The following is a 12,431-nucleotide window of genomic DNA, read 5'->3' as shown; positions in this document are numbered from 1 at the left end:
AAAAAGCCCGGAACTAGTGACAGTGAGAGACCCGCTTGGAGAAATGGGGCTGAGAGTGAAAGACAAGCTTTTATTGTGAACAGTGTTTATGTTGCAAACCTCCTGTGGAGACCTCTAAAGCCAGGGCCACCCTCTGTCCTGCCAGCCAATGGCTCCTGCCCTCCACAGCGCCCTCCACTCACACCATCTTGGGCCTGGAAGGGAGCCTCAGTGGGTGGGAGACACTGAGGGGATTCTTTGCCCAGAATAAGGGCCTATTGTCTGGCTCTAGCCTGCTGCGAGTAGGGCCACACTCCCACAGCTGGGATGGAAAGGGGGTGGGAGTGAAGAAAGGCAGACAAGAAACAGGGAGAGGGAAGGGAAGGGAGGGAGTCTCAGGGACTATGGAGAGTTGAGTAGGATGCATAATCTAGCCACCAGGCCAATCAGGAGTGGAGAATCATGTGATAAAGGGAAGGACACTGGGTTCTGCTGTTAGTCCTGTCCCTGGTTCACTCATATGGTCAGTGCTCTCCCCCTGCTATAATGCAAGCTTTAGCAGATTTACAGAGCCTTAGGGAGGACCCAATAAGATGAGGAATGGGAACCTGAGGACATTTTCAAACATGGCTCCTACAGGAGAGATGTTGGGAGTCCATGTGAGCCTCAGGAAAGATATAGGGGTTGACATGAGCCTTTTGGAGAGGGGTCTGAGGTCCACATGGAAATTTACAGGGTAGGGAATCCTGGGTGGCTCAGTGGTTTAGCGCCTGCCTTCAACCCAGGATATGATCCTGGAGACCCGAGATCAAGTCCCACATCGGGGTCCCTGCATGGAGCCCACTTCTCTCTCTGCTTGTGTCCTTGCCTCTCTCTGTCTCTCATGAATAAATAAAATATTCTTTAAAAATAAGTTTACAGGGTGTATGTCTGGATTCCACATAGAATTTACAGGAGATATCTTGTGGTTCCTGTGGGTCCTATGGGAGAAATGTTTGGGTTCCCAACTGATGACCTCAGATGATTTTTCTTCCCCAGTTAGGAGATTCAGAAGGGCTTCTTATCTGTCCAACAAATAAGGCAGGAAAAGCATCCAGGCCCAAAGTCATAAGCCCATCTCTGTCCCAGTGGATTACACCTTTGGAGTGTGGGTAAATGGGAAGGAACAATGTTGTCAGTGATAACAATCATTTAAACATACTTTTATTCAATAAGCATTTGCTGATCACCTACAATGGGTGGTTAGAATATGGACTGACGAAGCAGACTGCCTGCCTTTCTCCAGCTGTGTTAGTTTGGTCAAAGTACTCATTCTTACTGAACATTAGTTTTCCACATATATAAAATAAAGCTGGTGATAACAGGACCTGTATCTAGGTTTTCTGTGACAATGAAATGAATTAATACATGTAGAAACATGAAACACAAAGACAGTACCTAATACACAGTTAATAAGTGCTTGTTTATACTATGTGCTGAGCACTGGGAACATGTTTTTCTCATGGTTAGGGGCAGGAATGAAAAAGCCTGAGCCAAACCATGCTATAATGCATTTAAAGCTTCTCACATATGGCAATTGTCACATGCCACTCACCAAAGAATGTCATAGGGCTAATGCATGAGAGACAGAAGATACGCTCTCTCTAGAGGATGCAAGGCATGACAGACAGTGGGGACATCTAATTGCAGGGAGGGAGCAAGTAACTGGGAGCAATAATCCAATCACTCATTGGGCCAGCTCCAGGCTGCTTGGCTTTTCTTGCCCAGCTATGGTTGAATGAGGCAGGTCCACCAAAGCACCTCTGGGATAGCACCTGTTACAGGCCAGTAAACAACTGAAAATAAAAGAGGATTTTTCTAGCATTTACTAAACCATTAATATATCTGAGTAAGATGTTAAGCCTCATGACTATTCCATGAAGTTGTGCTATTATCCCCAATCTGTACATGAGGAAAGCGAGGTTCAAAAAGGTAAAGTGATCTGCCCAAGGAAATAAAATGGATGTATCTAAGACATGGAAGAACCAGTATTTTTAGGTTGGGTTTCCTCAGAAGCAGGCACTGAGATAAGGATGTGAGTACAAATGGTCTTTTTGAGAGATGATCCCAGGAAGCTCTAGTAGAAGCAAAGAAATGAATGGAAACCAATTCAAGGTACAATAATGAGCAGGTTACCACTGTGGGCAATGGTGGCAGGGGTGGCAGGCATCCTACTGGGGACCTCTGAGACACAGTGCACAGTACAACACAGCTGTCCTGCCAAGAAAATGAGGAAACTAAGGATTGAGAACTGCTCCTAGCACTTCCAGACTTTCCTGTGTGCCTTCTGAGCAGAGAAATCCCTCAGGCAGCAAATCCCAGGGACTTGCAGTAAGAAATCATCAAAAATGGTTAAGGAAGTATGGAGAGAACACTATGTAGTAGCATCTACTACAACCAAAATCTAAACTCAGTCTATCTGGCTCTCAAGCCACATCATGCTGCCTTCAAGGTAACCCATTAGTCCTTGAAGTTTGCAATATGGAGTCTCCTTTCTTAAGAAAGAAGCTCCTACTCCCCATCCCACCCCATGCTTCTGGTCTCGTGAGATACCAGCTCCCTGACACCTAGCATATATGCTTGATCACGCAGCACTGCATATACGATGACACACATTCTTGCCTGCAGAACCATGGCACTGTCAGAGCAGTTCATCCAGTCCACTTACTACCAAGGTGGGGAACCCGCAAACTCAGAGAGTTTACCCTAGGTAGGCCCCCTGGACAGTGCCTCTCCCCCTCCACACATCCTCCCTACCACCTGCTCCCTATATTTGTCTTCTCTCCCCCACCAAACTGGAAACTCCACCAAAGCAACCCACAGAATGGGAGAGAGTGCTGACAAATCACATATCTGATAAAAGATTTGCATGTAGAGTATATGGAGAATTCACACAACTCAATAAAACAATGAGGGACACCTGGGTGGCTCAGTAGATTAAGCATCTGCCTTCAGGTCAGGTCATGATTGCAGGGTCCTGGGATTGAGCCCCGCATCATGCTCAGTGAGGAGCCTACTTCTCCCTCTGCTCCTCTCCCCACCCCCCCTCTTTCTCTCATATAAATAAAACCTTTTTAAAAAATACAATGAAAAATAACTCACCTTTAAAATGGGCAAAGGATCTGAATAGAAATTTCTCCAACGAGGAGACACCTGGTTGGCTCAGTCAGTAAAGCATACAACTCTTGACCTTGGGGTCGTGAGTTAAAGCCCCACATTGGGCATAGTGCTTACTTGAAAAAGAAAGGAAGGAAGGAAGGAAGGAAGGAAGGAAGGAAGGAAGGAAGGAAGGAAGGAAGGAAGGAAGGAAGGAAGGAAGGACGCCTGGGTGGCTCAGCGGTTGGGCGCCTGCCTTCAGCCCAGGGCATGATCCTGGGGTCCCAGGATTGAGTCCCACATCGGGCTCCCTGCATGGAGCCTGCTTCTCCCTCTGCCTGTGTCTCTGCCTCTTTCTCTGAGTCTGTGTCTCTCATGAATAAATAAATAAATCTTTTTTTAAAAAAGGAAGGAGGGGATCCCTGGGTGGCTCAGCGGTTTAGTGCCTGCCTTTGGTCCAGGGCGTGATCCTGGAGTCCCGGGATCAAGTCCCACATCAGGCTCCCTGCATGGAGCCTGCTTCTCCCTCTGCCTGTGTCTCTGCCCCCACCCCTCTCTATGTCTATCATGAATAAATAAATAAAATCTTTAAAAAAATAAAAATTAAAAAGGAAGGAAGGAAGAAAATTTCACCTAAGAAGATATACAGATGGCTGATACAAGCACATTAAAACATACTCATCGGGCAGCCCAGGTGGCTCAGTGGTTTAGCGCTGCCTTTAGCCCAGGGTGTGATACTGGAGACCTGGGATCGAGTCCCACGTCGGGCTCCGCGCATGGAACTTGCTTTCCCTCTGCCTGTGTCTCTGCCTCTCTCTCTCTGTCTCTCTCTCTCTCTCATGAATAAATAAAATCTTTAAAAAAATACACGCATCATCATTAGTAAATTGAGAAATGCAAATCAAAACTACAATGAAGCACCATTGTGCATCCACTAGAATAGTTATAATCAAAAAGACAGATACTAAGCACTGACAGGGATGTGGAAAAATTGGAACCCTCATACTCTGCTGATAGGATTGTAAAATAGTGTAGCCACTTTAGAAAATAATCTGGCAGTTCTTCAAAAAGTTAAACATAGAGTTACTGTTTGACCTAGCAAGGTATAAACCCAAGAGAAATAAAAACATAACTTCACAAAAGACTTGCAAATTGGTTGCAACTTTATTCATAGTAGCTGAAAACTGGAAACAGCCAGCAACAAGAGAATGGATAAACAAATTATTATATATTCATACAATATAATATGACTCAAGGAGAAAAATGAATGAGCAATGGATACATGCAGCAATATAAATGAATCTAAAGGGTAGCCCTGGTGGCGCAGTGGTTTAGCGCCGCCTGCAGCCCGGGGTGTGATCCTGGAGACCCAGGATCGAGTCCCACATCAGGCTCCCTGCGTGGAGCCTGCTTCTCCCTCTGCCTGTGTCTCTGCCTCTCTCTTCGCTCTCTCTGAATGAATAAATAAATAAATCTTAAAAAAAAAAATCTTCATTTAAAAAAAATGAATGAATCTAAAATACATTATATTAGGCAAAATAAGCCAGACCAAAAAAACCAAAACAAAGCTATACTATATGATTCCACTTACATGAAGTTTAACAACTGGAAAGTTAATGTGATACAAATGAACCTAGGGGCTGCTGATTGTGGGGTGGGTGGGAGGGGCGAGTTGACTGACTAAAAAGAGAACAATTTTTTCTGGGGCGATAGAAATATTCTAGATCTTGTTTTGGGTCGTAGTTACAAGTAATATAAAATTATCAAAACTTATTAAACTGAAAACTGAAGATCTGTGTACTCTATTGTGTGTAGGTTATAACTCAGTTTTGTTAGCTTGAAAAGATGGGGATCACTGGAACAGCTTGAGTGTAGGAAACAAGTACAATTCCCAATCCCCAACCTCTTGTGGGTGTCACAGGCCCTAGTCCACGGTGGCTTCTCAGTGCTTCCTTCCTGCTCCCAGCAGTGCCTCCGATGGACCACTTGGGGGCAGCCACGCCCGCAGTGACTAACACTGGCAAGAGCTGCTTGGCCACCAGTCTGGTTGCTCAGCAGGCAGCAGAGCTGGGTGCAGGGAGCCGGATGGCCTGTGCAGCTCATGTTCATCGCCGCCACCTTTTACAGTCTAGCCAGAAGCTCTGAACATGCAACACCTACTGTTTACTTGTCGAATTAGCACAGAATTGCCCATCCAAACCTGACCCCACTAACTGCAGGCATAGCACGCCCGGGGGTCCTCAACTTTCCATCCTCTGTCGCTATTGTTCCTGCCCACAGCTGAGCATTGCTCATGGTGTTCCTTTGGCTAGCTGATTCTTACTCATCCTTTGAGCGCCCATGTGAGTCTCAGATCCTCTGGACACCTCCCTGGACTAGATTCCTCAGCACCTTCCTTCCTCATCACCCAGGGCTGTATTATTACCTTCGTATCTGACTCCCCATCAGACAGTTCAGGGCCAGGGGTGAGGGAGCAGGCCGTCCTCTGTGTTGCATACCCTCATCCCACTGCTAGTCTCAGGGACAGTGGACCTCAGTTGAGTAGTGTGTTTGGTAAATGTTTAACAATCAGCTCTTCAGGGAAAAAAAGTACCGATATATTTATTATAAACTTTACTGATATAAACGATGTGTAACACACAACTTATACATAATAAAATATACAATACAGTTTATTATCAATTCCATATAGCCAATCAATCCTCAAAGAATGCTTTCATTGGTCTTTCCTTTACTCTTGTCTCCATAACCTATAGTTACAATTGATGAATGAATGTGATAATTAACAAATAAATAACAATACGTCAAACTCTGTGTTTGTAAGTAATTTCTGTGCTGTAAGTACATCCCCCATGGCTGATTTCAAGCTACTAACATGATGTTACTAAATGCTGGGTCCGGCAAAGAGGCACCACAGCATACTCTTATATAGTGTTACTGCCACAGCGATACAAGAAGCGTACCTTAATTCAAGAGCATGAGGGCAGCGCAGGTGGCTCAGCGGTTTAGCGCCGCCTTCAGCCCAGGGCGCGATCCTGGAGTCCTGGAATCAAGTCCCGCGTTGGGCTCCCTGCATGGAGCCTACTTCTCCCTCTGCCTGTGTCTCTGCCTCTCTCTCTTTCTGTGTCTCTCATGAATAAATAAAATCTTTTTAAAAAAAGAGCATGAATAGTAAAATGTCATAAAGTTATTAGAAAGCGATGAGTTTTGAATGAGTTTAATATTTTCTTTTACTGCAACAAGCTTAATTGTAAGCTGATATAATGAAATTTTTAATAATGGTTATAGTTGAACAGCAGATTACAAAATTGAAATTTTAACAATTGGCTCTCATGGGCCAGCATGAGCTGCTTTTAGCACTCATATTAGGCTTTTCACTATTGATTTCAAAGATCTGTCTGCTTTATTCTTTTGTTTGTATATGCAACTTACTATGAAAATAAAAACATGGTTATGCATATGCCTCCAAAAATCATCTTTCTGGACCAACCAAAATAATAACCAGTTAATATCATACATGACAATCCTCAGAATATTTTTGGTTATCACCAAACTCAGAGACTTATAGCCCTGGCCTTGTCATCCAAAGGCAGAATGGGCCACTGTGATGCTAGGCTCCCTTGTATACTTTGACTCAGGGTTCCCTGGGTTCAGGCCTCTCACCTCTTCCCAACCCTCATTTCTCTCTGGAACCCCAATTCTGTAGCGTCCCCAATTAGCCTCTACTTCCTACTCTCTCAAACATTTTTGTCTGAGAACAATTTTACTTTTTTTTTAAAGATTTTATTTATTTATTCATAGAGCCACCGGGGCTGCCCCAATTTTACTTTTTTTTTTTTAAGATTTTATTTAGGGATCCCTGGGTGGCACAGCAGTTTGGCACCTGCCTTTGGCCCAGGGCGTGATCCTGGAGACCCAAGATCAAATCCCACGTCAGGCTCCCGGTGCATGGAGCCTGCTTCTCCCTCTGCCTATGTCTCTGCCTCTCTCTCTCTCTCCTTGTGTGACTATCATAAAAATTAAAAAATATATATATTTTATTTATTTATTCATGAGAGACACAGAGAGAGGGGCAGAGACACAGGCAGAGGGAGAAGCAGGCTCCCTGTGGGGAGCTCCATGTGGGACTCGATCCCAGGATCCTGGGATCATAACCTGAGCCAAAGGCAGATACTCAACCACTGAGCCACCCAGGTGTCCCCATTTTACATTTTTATAATTATTTTTTTTTACATTTTTATAATTATTTATAACACCATAGAACTTTGTAAACTTGAGTTATTTACCAATATTTACTATATTATAAATTAAAACCAGTAATTTAAAACTTTTTTCTCCATAATTTAATTTAAAATAACAATGACAGGGGCACCTGGATGGCTCAGTTGGTTAAGTGACTCTTGATTTTGGCTCAGATCATGATCTCAGGGTCTTAAGATCAAGCCCCATGTCAGGCTCTGTGCTGGGCACAAAGCCTGCTTAAGATGCTTTCTCTCCCTCTGCCCAACCCCACCTCATTCATGCATGCTCTTTCTCTAAATAATCATCATCATCATCATCATCATCATCATCATCATCTCATTACATGGTAACATTAAAAAATTTATATTTTCCAAAACAAACACACATATAAAAGTAGTGAGAAGTATGGCACTGTTCTACAATTTTGCAGATCTCTTTAATATCTGGATTCATAGAAGATAACTGAAGTCCCATATCTGCTTCTGCATTTATTATTATTTTTTTAATTATCATTTCAGTCGGGGGAGGAGGCAGAGGCAAAGGGAGAGAGAGAATCTTAAGCAGACTCTATGCCCAGTGCAGAGCCCAACAGAGGGCTCGATCTTACCACCCTGAGATCATGAGCTGAGCTGAAATCAAAAGTCGACTCTTAACCAGCCGAGCCACCCAGTCACCCCTGCCTCTGCATTTAATCTGTTGAAATATCATATCATGCAATCTTTGGAAAATTCCACTGAACCTTTGTGAAATAATAAGAATGAAAAAGGCAAATAATGTATTAGTTTGTTATAAAAAGTTTTGACCTCTGGGGATCCCTGGGTGGCTCACCGGTTGAGCTCCTGCCTTTGGCCCAGGGCGTGATCCTGGAGACCCAGGATCAAGTCCCAAGTTGGGCTCCCTGCATGGAGCCTGCTTCTCCCTCTGCCTGTGTCTCTGCCTCTCTTTGTGTGTGTCTCTCATGAATAAATAAATAAAATATTTTTAAAAAATTAAAAATAAATAAAACTTTTGTTTTTTTAAATATTTTATTTATTTATTTATGAGAGACACACACAGAGAGAGGCAGAGACACAGGCAGAGGGAGAAGCAGGCTCCATGCAGGGAGCCCGATCCGGGACTCCAGGATCACACCCTGGGCCGAAGGCAGGCTCCAAACCGCTGAGCCACCCGGGAATCCCCTAAAAAAACAAAAGTTTTAATCTCACAGCTCTCCCTCCCCTCTCTCCGGCCAAAGGAAAGGTCTTAAGGACCTCCAAAGATCCCTGAATCACACTTTTAGAACCACTCGCTGTTCCAGACCATGTCTTAGGGTGGGATGCTGACTTTTCACACTCAAAGAAGCCCAGCACTCGTTCATTCGACAAATACTGTGCACTGAGTATCAGACACTGTTCTTGGGTGCTAGAGATGCAGCTGGGAACAGAACAAAGTTCCGGCCCTCACAGAGCCTACATTCTAATGGGAGAGATTGAAGGAGGAGGATTGTTATTTTAGGGTGGTCAAGGAGGCCTCTTGAAAAAGGTGACATCTGAGCAGAGCCTGCCAACTCTGAGGGAGCTGGTGGGATGCACCCTCCAGGCAGAAGGAGCAAAAAGTACAACAACCCTGATGCACAAGTATGTTCGTAGTGTTGGAGGAAAAGCAAGGAAGCTGGTAGGGCTTAAATGGGATGAGTGAGGAGAGCGGAAGATGAGGTTAGAGGAGGGAGGAGTGCTCAGACTCTGGGCATACTTTTTTTTTTTTTTTAAAGATTTATTTATTTATTTATTCACAAGATACAGAGAGAGGCAGAGACATAGGTAGAGGGAGGAGAAGCAGGATCCATGCAGGGAGCCTGATGTGGGACTCGATCCCGGGACTCTGGGATCATGCCCTGAGCCGAAGGCAGATGCTCAACCATTGAGCCACCCAGGCGTCCCGACTCTGGGCATACTTTAAAGGGATAATGACATGCATGAATCCATGCCCTTCTTTGAGGCGGCAGCAGGTTATATTCTCCAAAAAATGGCCACAGCAATATTTCTAGCCCCACATGTTCTCCCAGAATATTGCCATGTCCTATCAAGAAGTAAAGCGTACTTCCTTTCTCCTTGAACTTGGGCAGGGCTCAGTGACTTCCTTGATAACCAGAATGTGGCAGAAATGACATTGTGTGACACCCAAGGCTAGGTCATAAAGCACAACATGGTTTATGTCTGCTTCTCTCTCTGTTACTAGATACTCACCCTGGAATCCAGTCACCATGCTGTGAGGAAGCGCAAACTAATCCAAGCAGACAAGACCACATGGAGAGGCCCACACGGGGATCTGAGGCTTTCAGGTGACAGCTAGCAGAACCAACAGACAAGCAGGTGAACAAAATTTCAGATTATTTCAGTCCCCAACCTTCAAGTCCTCCAGCTGAAGCCACAGATATCATGGAAAAAGAGAGAAGCCATTCATTGCTAAGCCCTGCTCAAATTCCTAACTCACAGGGATGCCTGGGTGGCTCAGTGGTTGAGCGTCTCCCTCTGCCTATGTCTCTGCCTCTCTCTCGGTCTCTCATGAATAAATAAATACAATCTTAAAAAAAAATTTCCTAACTCACAGAATCTGGAAGCATAACAAACTATTGCTTTACATAAAGACGTTTTGGATAGTTTGTTATGCAGCAATTGGTAACTAGAACAGAGGCCTCTTGCCATTCTATGTGACCTTTCCAAAGTACTAATCTAATAATATAGGCCTGATTAAAATCCTTCAATGACAGGGCCTGATCCTGGAGACGCGGGATCGAGTCCCGTGTCAGGCTCCCTGCATGGAGCCTGTTTCTCCCTCTCTCTCTCTCTCTCTGTCTCTGTGTGTGTGTCTTTCATGAATAAATAAATAAAAATCTTTTTTTAAAAATCCTGCAATGAAAAAAAAAAAATCCTGCAATGATTTCGTAGGCTAAAGTCAAAGGTGGTGATCCCACCAAGGCATTAAAAAAATCTCAGCAATCACTCGGCCTTCTTCCCTCCAGGTTATAACTGCGCAGCTTTGAGATTCAGGCTGATGGATGGTAGTCCCAAAAGCAGATTAATAAGAAGGAAGTAATAATAGTCTGGCATGGGCAGTGCCTAGTTCCAAGAGAAAACCCAGGGTCTCCTTTCCTGGCTATTCCCCCACCTCTTCCTCCCACCATAAAAAACAAAACAAAACAAAACAAAACTCCTGGTCCATGAGGGATTTCCAGGTGAATTTGTTAAAAGTTTAAGTAGAAATCGCAACTGTGAGCCACACAGACCTGTAGGTAAGTGTGTTTTAAAGTATGAGTTACTTGATGTGTTAGACTGTCCACAGAATGGCCACCATTTCTACAAAGGCTCCCATGGCTGTATATGAAGGTCAGGCCTTCCGCTAAGAAGTACAATTTCCCTACAACTAGAATCCAGGCTGGATATTTATCTTGGTTTGACCAACAGACTGCAAGGGAAGTAATAATGTGTGGCATTAAGGCTTGGGCCTTGCAAGGCATCACGGCCCCCACTGTCATCTTTTGGGGATCATGCCACTCAAGAAATAAGCTTGAGACCATGTGGAGAAAAGCACAGCCTGCAGCCCTGGCCATTCCAACCAGCCCAGCTCAGTCACCAGACATGTGAGTGAAGCCACCTGTGGTGTTCCAGCCCCAGTCGAGCTCCCAGCTGAATGCAAAGGAGTGACCCCAGCCAACATTGTGGTACAGAAGAACTGCCTAGCAGAGTCTAGTGAAACCACAGAGGCATTAGAAATAATAAATTATTATTTTTAGCAATGATGTTGTAAAGTGATTTGTTACCCAGCAATAGGGGGCTGAAACAGGTTGATAACATTTTTAAAACATGAAGCTGTCACATAAAACCATGACATTTTTTGGCTTGTTTTCTTGAAAACACTTGGTCTTCAGGGCAGAATCTGAAGGATGTGCACCCCCAACCCACAGTGAAGACATGTGGGCAGAAAAGACAACTACCTCAGAGATCTGCCTGTACCCATGACCTCTCCTGGAGGAGGCAGGAATGATGGGGGCTAGTGACACCCACTCACAACTCTATTATTTTTTCCGAGGCAGGTTCACCAGGAAGGCCATTAATCAGCAAATATACATAATTTCTAGGCAGAGGGAATTCTCCCAGAAACTCTGCAAACAAAATGATGTTCTTTCCCCTGATGAACTACATACAATTTATCTTCTGGGACAGTATGTACAGGGCACCTTGTGACTTACTTCGAACAATAGATGGCAGGCACACTTGGTTAACTTCATCTTTTGCTCAAAGGAAGGAAAGACATAATTAATTACCTGGTGGTAACAGGGAACCCTCATGGCCATAAAGGGGATTTGACCAAGCAGCTCCCTGAACTAGAAGGAGCTCCAATTCACCACCTTGATTTGGGGGTTCTGTTCTGGGCTGGTAAGTAGGATGGGGGATGAGGTGACAGGGATCTTAGATCAAAAAGACCCGTTTCTATTCTCACCACCACAGAGAGGTAGGGAAGGGACAATTGCTTGGAAGAGAGGTGATCCAGGGAAGAGAAGACTGTTTCCTGGCATCTTCCCAGGGCTCCAGACCCTGCCTGCCTCTACAGCAACAAAATGATACGGTTTTTCATAAGCCTGACTCTAACAGGACGTGATGGGAGAAGGTTCTGTATATGTGATATTGAGAAAAGCTGAGACAGCCACTCCCCATTGAAATGAAGCCAAAAGTGTTAAATCACACACAAGCAAATTAAAGCCACTGGGCCCGCATTCCTGCCTAACAGCTGGGGCCCGACAGTTCTGGCTGCCTCATGGAGGTGAACATTCTGTTCTGCCTATGTTGTTTGCTTTTTTGTTTTTACCCCACCTTCCATCTGCCCCCAGCTTTACTGCTCAGTAGCTGAGTGCGCAAAGGGTTTGTCCTGTCTCTCAAAAGTAAGAGTAATGATCCCATAGCAGTACTGGGGGGATAACCTGAGACAATTCCAAGAGGTAAGTACTATTACCACTTACATCCCCATTTCCATTTAACAGGAGATGAAAGTAAGGCACAGAGAAGTTCCAAAGCTTGACCAAGGGCACAGCTAGCAAG

This window comes from Canis lupus, chromosome 30 (assembly GCF_003254725.2).
Source record: "Canis lupus dingo isolate Sandy chromosome 30, ASM325472v2, whole genome shotgun sequence".
NCBI lineage: Eukaryota > Metazoa > Chordata > Mammalia > Carnivora > Canidae > Canis > Canis lupus.
The sequence above is the reverse complement of the archived record's forward strand: the minus strand, read 5'-3'. Positions refer to the sequence as shown.